Here is a 13,143-nt window from a genome sequence, read left to right on the forward strand (position 1 = left end):
CTGCCCCCGTCACCTGGTGGGCAGCTTGACTCCGGGATCTGGATGCTGGGGTCCTGAAAGCAGACGTGCCCGGGCGACGGGCACGTGAGCCAGAAGCCAAGGAAGGAGCGGCTTTCTTACAGAGCAGGGAGAAAGGACCCTGGTACTTTACAGTTGATAAAAACGTCCTTCAAAAGTAGAGGTGGAATAAAGATGTGTTCGGATAAATAAAACCTGAGAGAACTTGTGGTTCGCTGCCCTACAGTAAACGTGAAAGTAAGTTCGTCAAGCCGAGAGGAAGTGATACCGAATGGCAACTCAGATACACACAGAGGAGCGAAGAGGGCTGGAAATGACGGCGGGCAGGACCCTGCAGGGTCTCTCGGGTACAAACGCCCCTCTGAGTCTGGTTTGTAGTAAGAAGGCTTTAGTCCCCCCTGGGTTCCGAAGAGCAGGCATAAGCAGTTACTAGTCAGGGAGGAGTGGGGATGCAGAACGAAGGAAAAGCGGTGAAGGGAGAAAAGCGATGACACGACTCAGCATAAACCGAAGTCCCGGTTCCTCCACAAGGCATTCACACGACAATCAGACACACGTCTTTGGACTCTCTGCAGGATGGTGACCTTCACGCAGGTGGAGGATGCAGACTGTACGCTGAGCACAGGCACACAGACCCCAGGCTGGTCGGAACCAGAAGGCTGACGATTCTGATTCCGGAAACGTTCCCCTGTTACCACCCACCAGTCAGAAGAAGGCCACACACCCTATAGACCTCACCCCAAATGTCTCCTTTAAATTCAAACCGTCCCTGAAAGCCATCGGAGTTTGGGTCCTTTGAGCAGGAACCTTCTCCTTGCTTGGCGCCCTGCAAATGAGCACTGAACTTCCCTTTGCCACAGACTGGTGTCAGCAGATAGGCTTTGCTGAGAGGACCCGAGTCCGGTTCGGTAACAGAAAAGATAAATGTGTGAGTGAACATAAAAGAGGCTGGTTTTCCTCCCTTTTAAATTTTGTTTAAAGGTAACTCATATAGCAAGTTAAAAACGTGTGTTGTATCTTCAAAAGTAAAGCAGGATGCATCAGAAAGGGGGAGGGACCATGGAAGTATATTGTTGTTAAGGGTCTTACTTATAGCTGAAATGGTATATGATTTGAAGGAAGACTGTAATAAGTCAAAGATGCCTAATGTAAACCCTACAGCAACCACTGAAAAGAGAGATATACAGTTATGAGCCAATAAAGGGGAAAAATGAATACTAAAAATATCACAGATGGCAGGAAAAGATAAAAAAAGAACAAAATAGATGAGACCAAACAAACAGCAAAATAGTAGATATAAACCCAAACACATCAAGAATTGTTGTTGTTTAGTTCTTAAGTCGTGTCTGACTTTTGTAACTCCATGGACTGTAGCCTGTCAGACTCCTCTGGCCATGGGATCCTCCAGGCAAGAATACTGGAGTGGGTTGCCATTTCCTCCTCCATGGGATCTTCCTGACCCAGGGATCGAACCCGAGTCTCCTGCATTGCAGGCAGATTCTTTACCACTGCGCTACCTGGGCTTCTCATATCAATAATTACATTAAATTAAAATGTTCTCAACATTCTAAAAGTCAGAGCCTTTATCAGACTGGATTAAAAAGCAAAACCCATTATAGGCTATCTTCAATAAAACCCCTTGAAATATTAGAGCATAGATAAAATAACCAACCACATGCTTTCTACAAGAAACACACTTTAAATATAAAGACATTGATGGGTTTCACTTTTAAGTAAAATACTAGGAAAGGAAACACCGGACATATGGCAATTACAAGAAAGCTGAATGACCTTAATAACATCTCAAAAGAGGCTTTAGGACAGAGATAAAGAGGGAAGTTCCATAATGACAAAAGAAGTCAATTCATTATGAAGACAATCTCCTGGTTGGGCGTGCACTTCCTAAGAGAGTCTGAAAGTAGATGGAGCAAAACCAGAAGTGAAATCTGCAGTTACAGCTAGAGATTTCAATACCACTCTCTCAGCAATTAGGAGGGTACAGACAGAAGAGAGATTTGGGAGATGTGAATCTTCAAGTATCCTCTATCCATCAACTTGAGTTAAGTGATGTTTATAGCACACCACACCCTGCAATGGTAGAATACCCATTTTTTCCAACAATATGTGAAGTTTTCACCAAGACAGAGCAGTGCTAGGCCGTAAATCAGATCTCAAATTTAAAGTGATAAGACGTATGTATGTTCTGTGGCTACTACAGAACTAAATTAGAAAGCAATAACAAAAATAAACCTGGAAAATACCCTAATATATGAAAATTAAATCACACACTTCTAAATGACCAATGGGTCAAATAAAAACCACAAGGAAAATTAGATAATATTTGTAATTGAATGATAAAGAAAGTACAACATATCAAAATGTTAGGTAGTTAGAATAGGGAAAAGGAGTCCAGAATGGCGGTTGCTAAAAGATAAGGAAGAGAAAAGCCCGAGAAGATAGAACAAAGGAAGGTCTGAGGACCGGAGTGAGGACCTCAGGTAAAACAAACAGCACTCCTGGCTGGCCCAATTTACATAGGACAGGCCCAGGGGGAAAAAAGCATATAAAAAGAGGAGCCAAAGGGCTCGCTCTCTCTCTCTCTCCCCCCACACCCCGCCCCAGCTTTGGATCGACATCTCACTCCTCGAAGATGGATTTTCCTGCTATCTTCTACATAAAATAGAGCTGTAACACTGATTTGTCTAAGAGTTATAACACGTTCTGTCCAAGACCCTAGAGCTGTGACGCGCCGAGGGGGCTTTCATGTCCATCACTCCAAATCTTTGTAGCGAGACAAAACCGAGGAGCATACACTCACCTGAGAAAAATTTATGGGATGCAGCCAAAGCAGTGCTTGGATGAAAATGCATAGTTTGAATAGCTTCCTACAAAAAAGAAGGGAGGTTTAAAATGAGTGATCTAAGCTTCCACATTAAGAAAACTTCCCTGGTGGTCCAGCGGCTAAGACTCGATGCTCCCAATGCAGCAGGCCCGGGGTTCAATCCCTGTTCAGAGAACTAGATCCCACACGCCACAGCTAAGCGTTGGCCACGACGAGAATGATCCCGCATGCCACAACAAGGATCAGAGATCCCCAGTGTTGCAATTAAGACCTGGTACAGCCAGATAAATAAATGTTTCTTAAAAATAAAACGTGATACAAATGAACTTACAAAACAGAAACAGACTCACAGACATAGAAAATAAACTTACGATTATTAAAAGGGAGAGCGGGCGGGGAGGACGCATTAGGAGTTTGAGGTTAGCAGATACACACCGCTATGCATAAAACAAACAACGAGCTCCTACTGTGTAACAGGGAACCGTATTCAGCCTCTTGTAATAATCTATAATGGAAAAGAATATTTCGGTGTGTGTATGTGTGTAACTGAATCCCTGTGCTGTACACGAGAAAGTAACATAACACTGTACTAATGAATCAAATGTACTTTTTTTTTTTTTTTTTTTTTTTAAAAAAAAGGAGCTCAGCTGACAGATTCGACTAAACATTTAAGGAAAAAACAATACAGGTTCTACACAAACTCTGTAAGAAAATTAGAGGAGGGAACACTTCCCAATTCACTTTATGATGCCAGTATTACTTAATAACAGAACCAGACAAGGACATTACAAAAAACAAACAAACAAACAACAACAACAACAAAAACTGCAGCCCAATAATATCCTTCATGAACAGAAACAAAAATCCTCAGAAAGATATCAACAAATATAATCCAGCAATACATAAGAAGGGTAATACATCTTCATTAAGTGAAGTTTGTCCCAGAAAAGCAAGCTTGGTTCAACATTTAAATATCAATCAACGAAAGACAACCCAATTAACAATGGAATTTGAATAGACATTCCTCCAAAGAAGATATACAGATGGTCAATAAACACATGGAAAAATATGACGCAGCTGCTCTGGAAGACTGCTGCTGCTAAGTCGCTTCAGTCATGTCTGACTCTGTGCGACCCCATAGACGGCAGCCCACGAGGTTCCCCCGTCCCTGGGATTCTCCAGGCAAGAACGCTGGAGTGGGTTGCCATTTCCTTCTCCACTCTGGAAGACAGTTCAGTAGTAATAACCCAGCAATCCCATCCTGGGTGTCCACCCAAGAAAAATGAAAACTTTGTCCACGTGAAAACTTACACACGAATGTTCACAGCACAACAGATTCCTAGTGGCCCCAATTTGAAACAACCCAAATGTCCGTCAACTGATGAATGGATAAAAGTGGTATATCCATGCAGTGGAATACTTATTTGACAACTTTTAAGGAATAAAATGTCAACCGTAAAGGAAATCAACCCTGAATATTCATTGGAAGGACAGCTGCTCAAGCTGAAACTTCAATACTATGGCCACCTGATGTGCAGAGCCAATTCACTGGAAAAGATCCTGATGCTAGGAAAGATTGAGGGCAAAAGGGAAGAGGGTGGCAGAGGATGAGATGGTCAGACAGTATCACCAACTTAATGGACATGAGTTTTAAGCAAACTCCGGGTGACAGTGAAGGACAGAGGAATCTGGTGTGCTGCAGTGCATGGGGTCACAAAGAGTTGGACACAACTGAACACACACACACACACACACACACACGTGCTATAACATCTGAGAACTTGTTAGAAATGCAAATCTTCAGGCCCTATCCCAGACCTTCCAAACCAGAAGAATCTGGGGGTGGTGCCAAGGGCCAAAATATAAGAAGCCAATATAACTCATCATTTTTACAGACTGCAAGAAAAATATTCAACAAAATTCAACATCCATTCATTATAAAATCCCTCAGCAAACTAGGACTGAAAAGGAAATTTCTGCAACATTACAAGAGATGGGCAGGGACTTCCCTGGTGGTCCAATGGCTAAGACTCTGCACTCCCAATGCAGGGTGCCCAGGTTTGACCCCTGGACAGGAAAGTAGATCGCACATGCCCCAACTAAAAGGAGAAAGAAAGATTCCGCACACCGCAACGAAGACCAAACATCCCGTGTGCCACAACTAAGACCCAGAGCAGCCAAGTAAGTAAAGAAACACACAAATATTAAATAATCTTTTAAAAGATCTGCAAAAAATTATACTTAATGTACATCAAAATGTTTGTATGTTTGTGGGCTTGCGCATTTTTATTTCCTCATGTTTTGCTGTATTTTTCCGTTATTCTATAGATGTGAGTCAGGCCTGATTCTTATCCTTTACGTGATCACATTCCCCAAGGAGCCCTAACACTGGAACCCACGTTGGAAGAGAGGCACGTTTCACCTTTCAGACTCCTTGTGCCTCAACCGAGGACCGCACTGAGTGCTTCGGTTCCAGGAGGCTGTTCCGAGGACTGTCTCAACTGGACAGGTTGGTGCACCGAGGCATGGTGACGAGCTCCAGATGTTAGGAGCTGGGCTCTACTGGTCACTCCAATATGGCCCGGGATGTCACCTCTCCAATTTCAGCTTTCTTATATGTAAAATGGGAATAACTCAACAGCACACACCCTGGGATAAGCTGGGGGACTTGAACTACAAGATGTCAAAATGTCTTTATTAAGTACTTAAGGCAGCGTGGTACTGGCACATGAGGGGAAAAAAACCAACAGCACCTGACCTGTGAAATGTTCATGGCAGTTCAAGGCTGTTATTCGCCAAAAAAGGAGAACCAGCTCTGCTACAACAGCGAGTGTTGCAGAGGACGATAAAGGGAGTCCATCTACTGCCAGTGGAGGGGAAAAACAGTACTGGACTGGCCCAAAAGTTTGTTTGTGTTTTTCATAAGATGATACGGAAAAACCCAAATGAATTTTGGGGCCAACCCAATATAACCACTTTGGGAAATGACGTGGCATTATTTTTCAAAGCTCATCATTCACATATTACACAACCAGAAATGGCCCTCGTAGGTATACCCTTGACAAACTTCTGTACACGTGTGCCTGGAGATGTGTACAATAATGTTGTCAGCAGCAATGTTCATTTTGCTAAGCATCAGAAACATATCCCATGTCCATCAACAGAAGTAGCGTGAATGAACTGTGAAGGAGTCAGCATTTCCCCTCCTGGGTATTTATCCAAGAGAAATGAAAGCAAATGTCAGCAGAAAGGCTTGCATGAAAATGTCCAGAGCAGCTTTGTCTGTAACAGCCCCCAAACTGAAAAGAGGTCAAGTGGCCATCAACGAGAGAATGCATCAACTATGCTGCATTCATACAGTAAAATAAGTGCTAAGCAATGAAAAAACAAACTTATGATCGTGTGACAGCATAGATGAACCTCAAAAACATTAAGCTGAGGACTTGCCAGGTGGTCCAGTGGCTAAGACTGAGTTCCCAAAGCAGGGGGCACAGGTTCAATTCCTGGTTGGGGAACTAAGATCCTGTATCCATCCTGCATGCCACATGGCATGGCCAAGAGTAAGAATAGCTAAATATATTTTAATTTTTTTTTAAAAGAATGAGATCCATTCCTAACTCTCAGCAGGTCGTGTGTATGTGTGTGGGTGCTCAGTCATGTCTGACTCTGTGCAACCCCATGGACTGTAGCCAGCCAGGCTCCTCTGTCCATGGGATTTTCCAGGCAGGAATACTGTAGTGGATAGCCATTTCCTCCTCCAGGGAATCTCCCCAATCCAGGGATCGAACCTGCGTCTCTTATATCTCCTGTACTGGTAGGTGAATTCTTTACCACTAGCGCCACCTGAGAAGCCCCAGCAGGTTTCAAAATGCTATTGAATGCTGATGTGGGTGTGTGGCAAGATTAGCTCTGGGTTTGAATATTTACTAAGGCTGTTGTTCAGTAATTGAGTCGTGTCCAACTCTTTGCCACCCCACGGACTGTAGCATGCCAGGCTTCCCTGTCCTTCCCTATCTCCCAGAGTTTGTTCAACTCATGTCCTTTGAGTCAATGATGCCATCCAACCATCTCACCCTCTGCTGCCCTCTTCTCCTTTTGCCTTCAATCTTTCCCAGCATCGATATCTTCTCCAATCACTGGGCTCTCTGCATCAGGTGGTCAACATATTGGAACTTTAGCTTCAGCTACAGTCCTTCCAATGAATATTCAGGGTTGATTTCCTTTAGAATTGACTGACTTGATCTCCTTACTGTTCAAGGGACTCTCAAGTGTCTTTCCCAGCACCACAATTCAAAAGCAGCAATTCTTTGGTGCTCAGCCTCCGTTATGGTCCAACTCTCACATCCACACATGACTTCTGGGAAAACCATAGCTTTGACTAAGTGGACCTTTGTAGGCAAAGTGATGTCTCTGCTTTTTAACACACTATCTAGGCTTGTCATAGCTTTCCTTCCAAGGAGCAGGCATCTTAATTTCATGGCTGCAGTTACCATCCGCAGTGATTTTGGAGCCCAAGAAAATAAAATCTGTGACTGTTTCCACTTTCTCCCCTTCTGTTTGCCATGAAGTGATGGACAAGATGCCACGATCTTAGTTTTTTGAATGTTTAAGCCAGCTTTTTCACTCTCCTCTTTCACCCTCATCAAGAGGCTCTTTAGCTCTTCGCTTTCTGCCATTAGAGTTGTGTCATCTGTATATCTGAGGTTGTTGATATTTCTCCCTGCAATCTTGATTCCAGCTTGAGATTCATCCAGGCCAGCATTTCACATGATGTACTTCGTATAGAAGTTAAATAAGCAGGGTGAAAAAATACAGCCTTGACGTATTCCTTTCCCAATTTCAAACCAGTCCATTGTTCCAGACTCCATGTCTGGTTCTAATTGTTGCTTCTTGACCTGCATACAGGGTTTCTCAGGAGACAGGTAAGGTAGTCTAGTATTTCCATCTCTAAGAATTTTCTATAGTTTTCTGTGATCCACACAAAGGCTTTTGTGTAGTCAATGAAGCAAATATTTTTCTGGAATTCTCTTGCTTTCTCTATGATCCAATGAGTGTTGACAATTTGATCTCTGGTTCCTCTGCCTTTTCTAAACCCAGCTTGAACATCTGGAAGTTCTTGGTTCGTGTACTGTTGAAGCCTAGCTTGAAGGATTTTGACCATTACCTTGCTAGGATGTGAAATGAGCACAACTGTGCAGAAGTTTGAACATTCTCTGGCATTGCTAATTCTTTGAGACTAGAATGAAAACTGACCTTTTCCAGTCCTGTGGCCACCGCTGAGTTTTCCAAATTTGCTGACATATTGAATGCAGCACTTTAATAGCAACATCCTTTAGGATTTGAAATAGCTCAGCTGGAATTCCATCACCTCCACTAGCTTTGTTCATAGTAACGCTGTTGTGAAAGTCAAAGTTGCTCAGTTGTGTCTGACTCTTTGCGACCCCATGGACTATACGGTTCATGGAATTCTCCAGGCCAGAACACTGGAGTGGGTAGCCAACTTCAGTTGGCAATATCTTCCCAACCCAGGGATCGAACCCAGGTCTCCCGCATTACAGGCAGATTCTTTACCAGCCAAGCCACAAGGTGAGCCCAAGAATGCTGGAGTGGGTAGCCTATCCCTTCTCCAGGGGATCTTCCCGACCCAGGAATTGAACCAGGGTCTCCTGCATTGCAGGCAGATTCTTTACCAACTGAGCTATCAGGGAAGCCCATATCAGGAAGTAATGCTGTTATTGGGGGTTATTTCTATGCAATGGAATTATAGGCACTTTTAATTTTCTTCTAAATGCTTTACTAAATTTTCTACAATGAACTGAATTATCTTTGCAATCTGGAAAAAAATGTCAAAAATTATTTTAACCACCAAATGGCAATCATCCCACTCCACTCTGACAGTCGAGGATTCTGTGGCTACATGGTTTTCCTTTGGGTGGATAATTGAACACTTCTCAGCCCAGTGTGAGAACTCTCACATTGACACCTTCCTGATTCAATCTTTGAAAAATATGGAAAAACCCCCCACAAGTATAAGGCTGCATTTCCCATGAGAGTAACAGCTAAACCAAGCCGGAAAGCTCCAAACTCTATGCAGTTCATGGGGAGAAACTCCTGGAGTGATGCTCCGGCTGCTGCAGCCAGCCTAGGCCCCATCCCCCGAGGAACGCCACTTCCCAGATGACACACAGGGTCATCGCCCTCCTGCTATGGAGGCCCAGAGTCCCCTGCAGAGTTAACACCTGCCGAGGAACCACGGCTGTTTAGAAGGGAGCCTGGGGACTGAGATCTGGGGGAGAGACCAGCATCTCTGATTATAGCAAGTGCGACCAGCTTCCCTGATGATCCACAGTTATCCGCAGCCACTGGGATTACCAACTTCTCACTATTTAAGTAGCAGCTCCTCCTAGCCCCAGGCTGGCAAGGAGAAGGCTCGGGGTGGGGCGGGGGAGAGAGACGTGGGTGAGGCCAAAGTGAAAGCTCCAGCTGGAGAAACAGCATGACACGTTCAAATATCCCGGATGGTGAGCTGGCCAGAGAGGCAAAGACGAGCCAAGGGCCAGCTGTACACCAGAAAGAGCCTCCGGGGGTCAGGGCGAGGTGAAAGTGGGCACAGAAATGGCCACAGAGAGAAGGACAACTATCTCCAGGGCTGAGGAGATAGGGACGGGGTGGGTGGGCGCGTGGCTAGTGTCGCTCAGGAGCAGGGGCTGCAGGCGGCCACAAGCGGCCCCACGTCAGAAGCCCATCCATGCCTGGATCTGTGTCTGAAGAGACCCTTGGGAAATCAGGTGGCTTCGGCCCAGTCAAGAAAGCCACTTCCAAACTCTGTCCACTTCCAGCCACGTGACTCCACAGCATGGGGCAGGGTGGCTGCCACAGGCGTGTGACCTTGCAGTCACACCAAGGCCCCCAACCAGAAGGCTCCCTCCCTCTGTTTAATGCTTAGCTGTCTCTGTCTTGAAACCTAATACTTTTTGAACAAGGGGCTCATAGGTTACACAGCAGAGCCTGCTAGAGGAAGACTAGGTCCAGCTGAATCCCACCTGCTGAACAAAGTCAAGCAGTGTCAGGGTCTCCAGAAGTCCTGTCTGGTTTGTCCGACATAAACCAGCAAGATTTTCGACGCTTCCCTTTGGGTTTCTACACAAGGGCAGGAGAAGATTTGGCTGAGGAGCCACATGGGGTAAACACAAATAATAACCAAACTTGGAGGGGGGTGGTGAAATTCATCTTTCTTTGTTTAGTCTGCTAAGTCACTTCAGTTGTGTCCGACTCTGTGTGACCCCATAGACGGCAGCCCACCAGGCTCCCCCGTCCCTGGGATTCTCCAGGCAAGAACGCTGGAGTGGGCTGCCATTTCTTTCTCCAAAGCATGAAAGTGAAAAGCGAAAGTGAAGTCGCTCAGTCGTGTCCGACCCTCAGCGACCCCATGGACTGCAGCTTACCAGGCTCCTCCATCCATGGGATTTTCCAGGCAAGAGTACTGGAGTGGGGTGCCATCGCCTTCTCTGTTTGTTTGGTCAGTTGCAAGTTAAAAGCCTAACAGCACAATTTTATGCCTGGTCAAAACACACTCGCAGAAAACAACGAATGCAGGAGAAGGAGAAGCAGATCTTCACACACAGCCCTGAGAGCATCACAGACCAGAACGCTCTGGCCAAGGGCGATGGGGTGCCAGACGGAAGCAGTCACACCCCTTGACTCAGCGACTGCACTCTTGGGAGTGTGTCCCAGGATGAAACAGCAGAGAAAAATTTCACATGCTGCAAAGACGGTCAGGCGGCAGTCTGGCTCTGGAGACGATCAGGGAAGGGGAACGTCTAACAGAAGGAAAAGGCGTTCTGCAGCCATTCAGCAGATGCACATTAGGCCTGTGATAATATAAGAAATTGCTTATGATGTATAACCATGTGACAATGGTGATGTTTTTGTATCTCAACACTAATACAAAGACCTAAAAACAGCGGCACGAGGGGTAATGAAGATATGGAGATACCATGATCTTAAACATCTGATATTGCTGCCTTCATGGTAAATTACCCTTAGTGAGTGAGTCAAAGTCACTCAGTTGTGTCCGACTCTTTGTGACCCCATGGACTATACAGTCCATAGAATTCTCCAGGCCAGAATACTGGAGTGGGTACCCTTTCCCTTCTCCAGGGAATCTTCCCAACCCAGGGATTGAACCCAGGTCTTCTGCATTGCAGGCAGATTGTTTACCAGCTGAGCCACCAGGGAAGCTCAAATAACCCTTAAAAATACTGAATGTACAGGGTGCAGAGGACTGGCCCAGATGAAACTCAGAGTCTGGCCATGAACAAAGCGTGTGTGTGCCTGTGCGTGTGCATGTGTGTGTGTTGGGGACAGGGCTGGGGTGGGGATGTCATCAGTCAGGTAGAGCGGTTGCCAAATGGTTAATGAGCTGGTAAGAGTCAAGCCCCAGGGGCCCCATCCTGTACAAACTGCAACTGCACTGCTTCTAATGTAAAAACATCCCAGGTGGAGGGTGTACCCGGGGGCTTGGCCGGCTATCATTTCTAGCCTCTCCAGAAAAACATGTGTCCTTTGATCAGCTCCCACAAGGACCACAAGGACTCGGGGCATGCCAGGCCAGCACGTGGAGAGCTGCCAGGGGTGGGGGCAGGTCCATCTCCAGCCTCGTCACCCAGCCCAGGCTGAGCAGCTACTATTCCTGAAGATGTGCGTCAGGCGTAACAGCACACACGTCAGAGGGAAACGGGACATAAAAGGAAATTTATCTTTGGCAGCCCGAGGCCCGTAACTTCATCTTTATTCATATTGCTCATCTATTTGATCAGACGCTGCTGCCGGCCAGTCTGAGCTCACTGGTTTTACAGGAAGACTGGGTGTTGGGGTAGGGGGTGGGGCTGGCTCGTGTCCGTAGCAGTGGGTGCTGGGAGCTGTAGGACGCCCCGGATGAGGTCAGGGGAAGATGAACCCAGAGCTGAGCTCTCAGCCCCGGGTAGAAGGGGCCTGGGGCTCAAGCCTGACTGCACGCAGCCAGTCTCAGGCTGCCCCTCTCTCCACAGTGGCTTGGAAGCCCCTCCCCACCCAGCTTCCCAGGACCACTCCAAGCCTGGCTCCCACTTTGACCTCCTCCAGTCCCCATGTGGGGTCACCTGGCTTGGCACTTGGGGAGTCCTTCCACTCTCTCTTTGCCTGGAGGCAACAGAGGGCACTGTGTCATCCTCCGGACCAGCCAGACGTTGCTCCTGATCCGCATTTATATGAACAGAGCTGCTGCGTGTGGTTGAGCAGGTTGCGCACTGCACAGCTGCAGGACACACCACTCGCCAGACACTGGGAACTTGTTTCTATTATAACACGTATCCAGCAAATTAGAAAAAAGATTATTGCTCTGACAAACAGAATATGACAACAAGTCAGAATATGACAACAGTCTCAGCACAAGTGGGAGCAAGGAATCTTGAGGAAGGGGTGCCTTTTCCTAGAGATGGGCGCCGAGTGGGTCATTGCAGCCCTGCACGTCCAGCCATGAACGCGAAATGAACCAGCTCCCCAGAAAGAGCGCATCACCCCTGTTTCCGTGAGGTCACCGATGACAACAGAACCGTGGCTGGGGCAGCCCCGGACCTGTCACGGCCTTGTCACCTCATGCTGCCAGTCCCCTCCTTGCTGTCAGCCTGCTACCCAAGGGGTAGCCCGAGTGCCTGGCTGGGTCCAGTTCTCTGCTGCCCCCGAAGCAGAGATCGTGACCCTCTTCCCTCCAGAGCCCTCAGGACCCGGCACATCCTTCCCCACCCTCCCTCTCCTCCCCTCCCCCTGCTCTTAGCGCCCTGCCAGCCTGCCCCCAACACAGTGCCACCCGCAGGCTGTTCCCCCACCCGGGACAAGCCTGCACGCAGCCCACTCCTTAGCTACCTGCCCACAGAGGGCCCTCCCTGCCGGTGCCCTGCCCACCTCTCTGCCCCTCGGAGCCCAAGGACCACTGTGCCCTCAGGCTGTGTGAACACGCTCAGACCTCCTCTCCACGGCATCTGGGTACCTCCCGTGCCCCGAGTTTGGCCAGCCAGAGCTGTTCCCCGCCACCTGTCCCTTCCCAGCAGGGACCCGGGTGTGCAGGGGGAGAAGGACGCTGGCTGGCCCGGCACCCCTGGCCCCTCGGGGTTCAACTCCGGTCACCCGGATGTGGACACCGCAGGTCCTACACAGCCGCTGGGCCACGTTCTCACACAGCGTGCAAGACTGAACAGACTTTCTCCTAAACGGAAGAGACAGGCTCTTCTGTTTCCTCCTACCAT

General features: G+C 47.3%; 1 protein-coding gene across 2 annotated transcripts in view; it reads right to left on the minus strand.

Annotated features, from left to right (window-relative positions):
* The window catches only part of OSBP2 (oxysterol binding protein 2), a 124,812-nt gene that overhangs the window by 36,641 nt on the left and 75,028 nt on the right, over window positions 1-13,143 (minus strand). The gene's annotated exons all lie outside the window — the stretch shown is intronic.

The sequence above is a fragment of the Bubalus bubalis genome, chromosome 17, assembly GCF_019923935.1.
Source record: "Bubalus bubalis isolate 160015118507 breed Murrah chromosome 17, NDDB_SH_1, whole genome shotgun sequence".
NCBI lineage: Eukaryota > Metazoa > Chordata > Mammalia > Artiodactyla > Bovidae > Bubalus > Bubalus bubalis.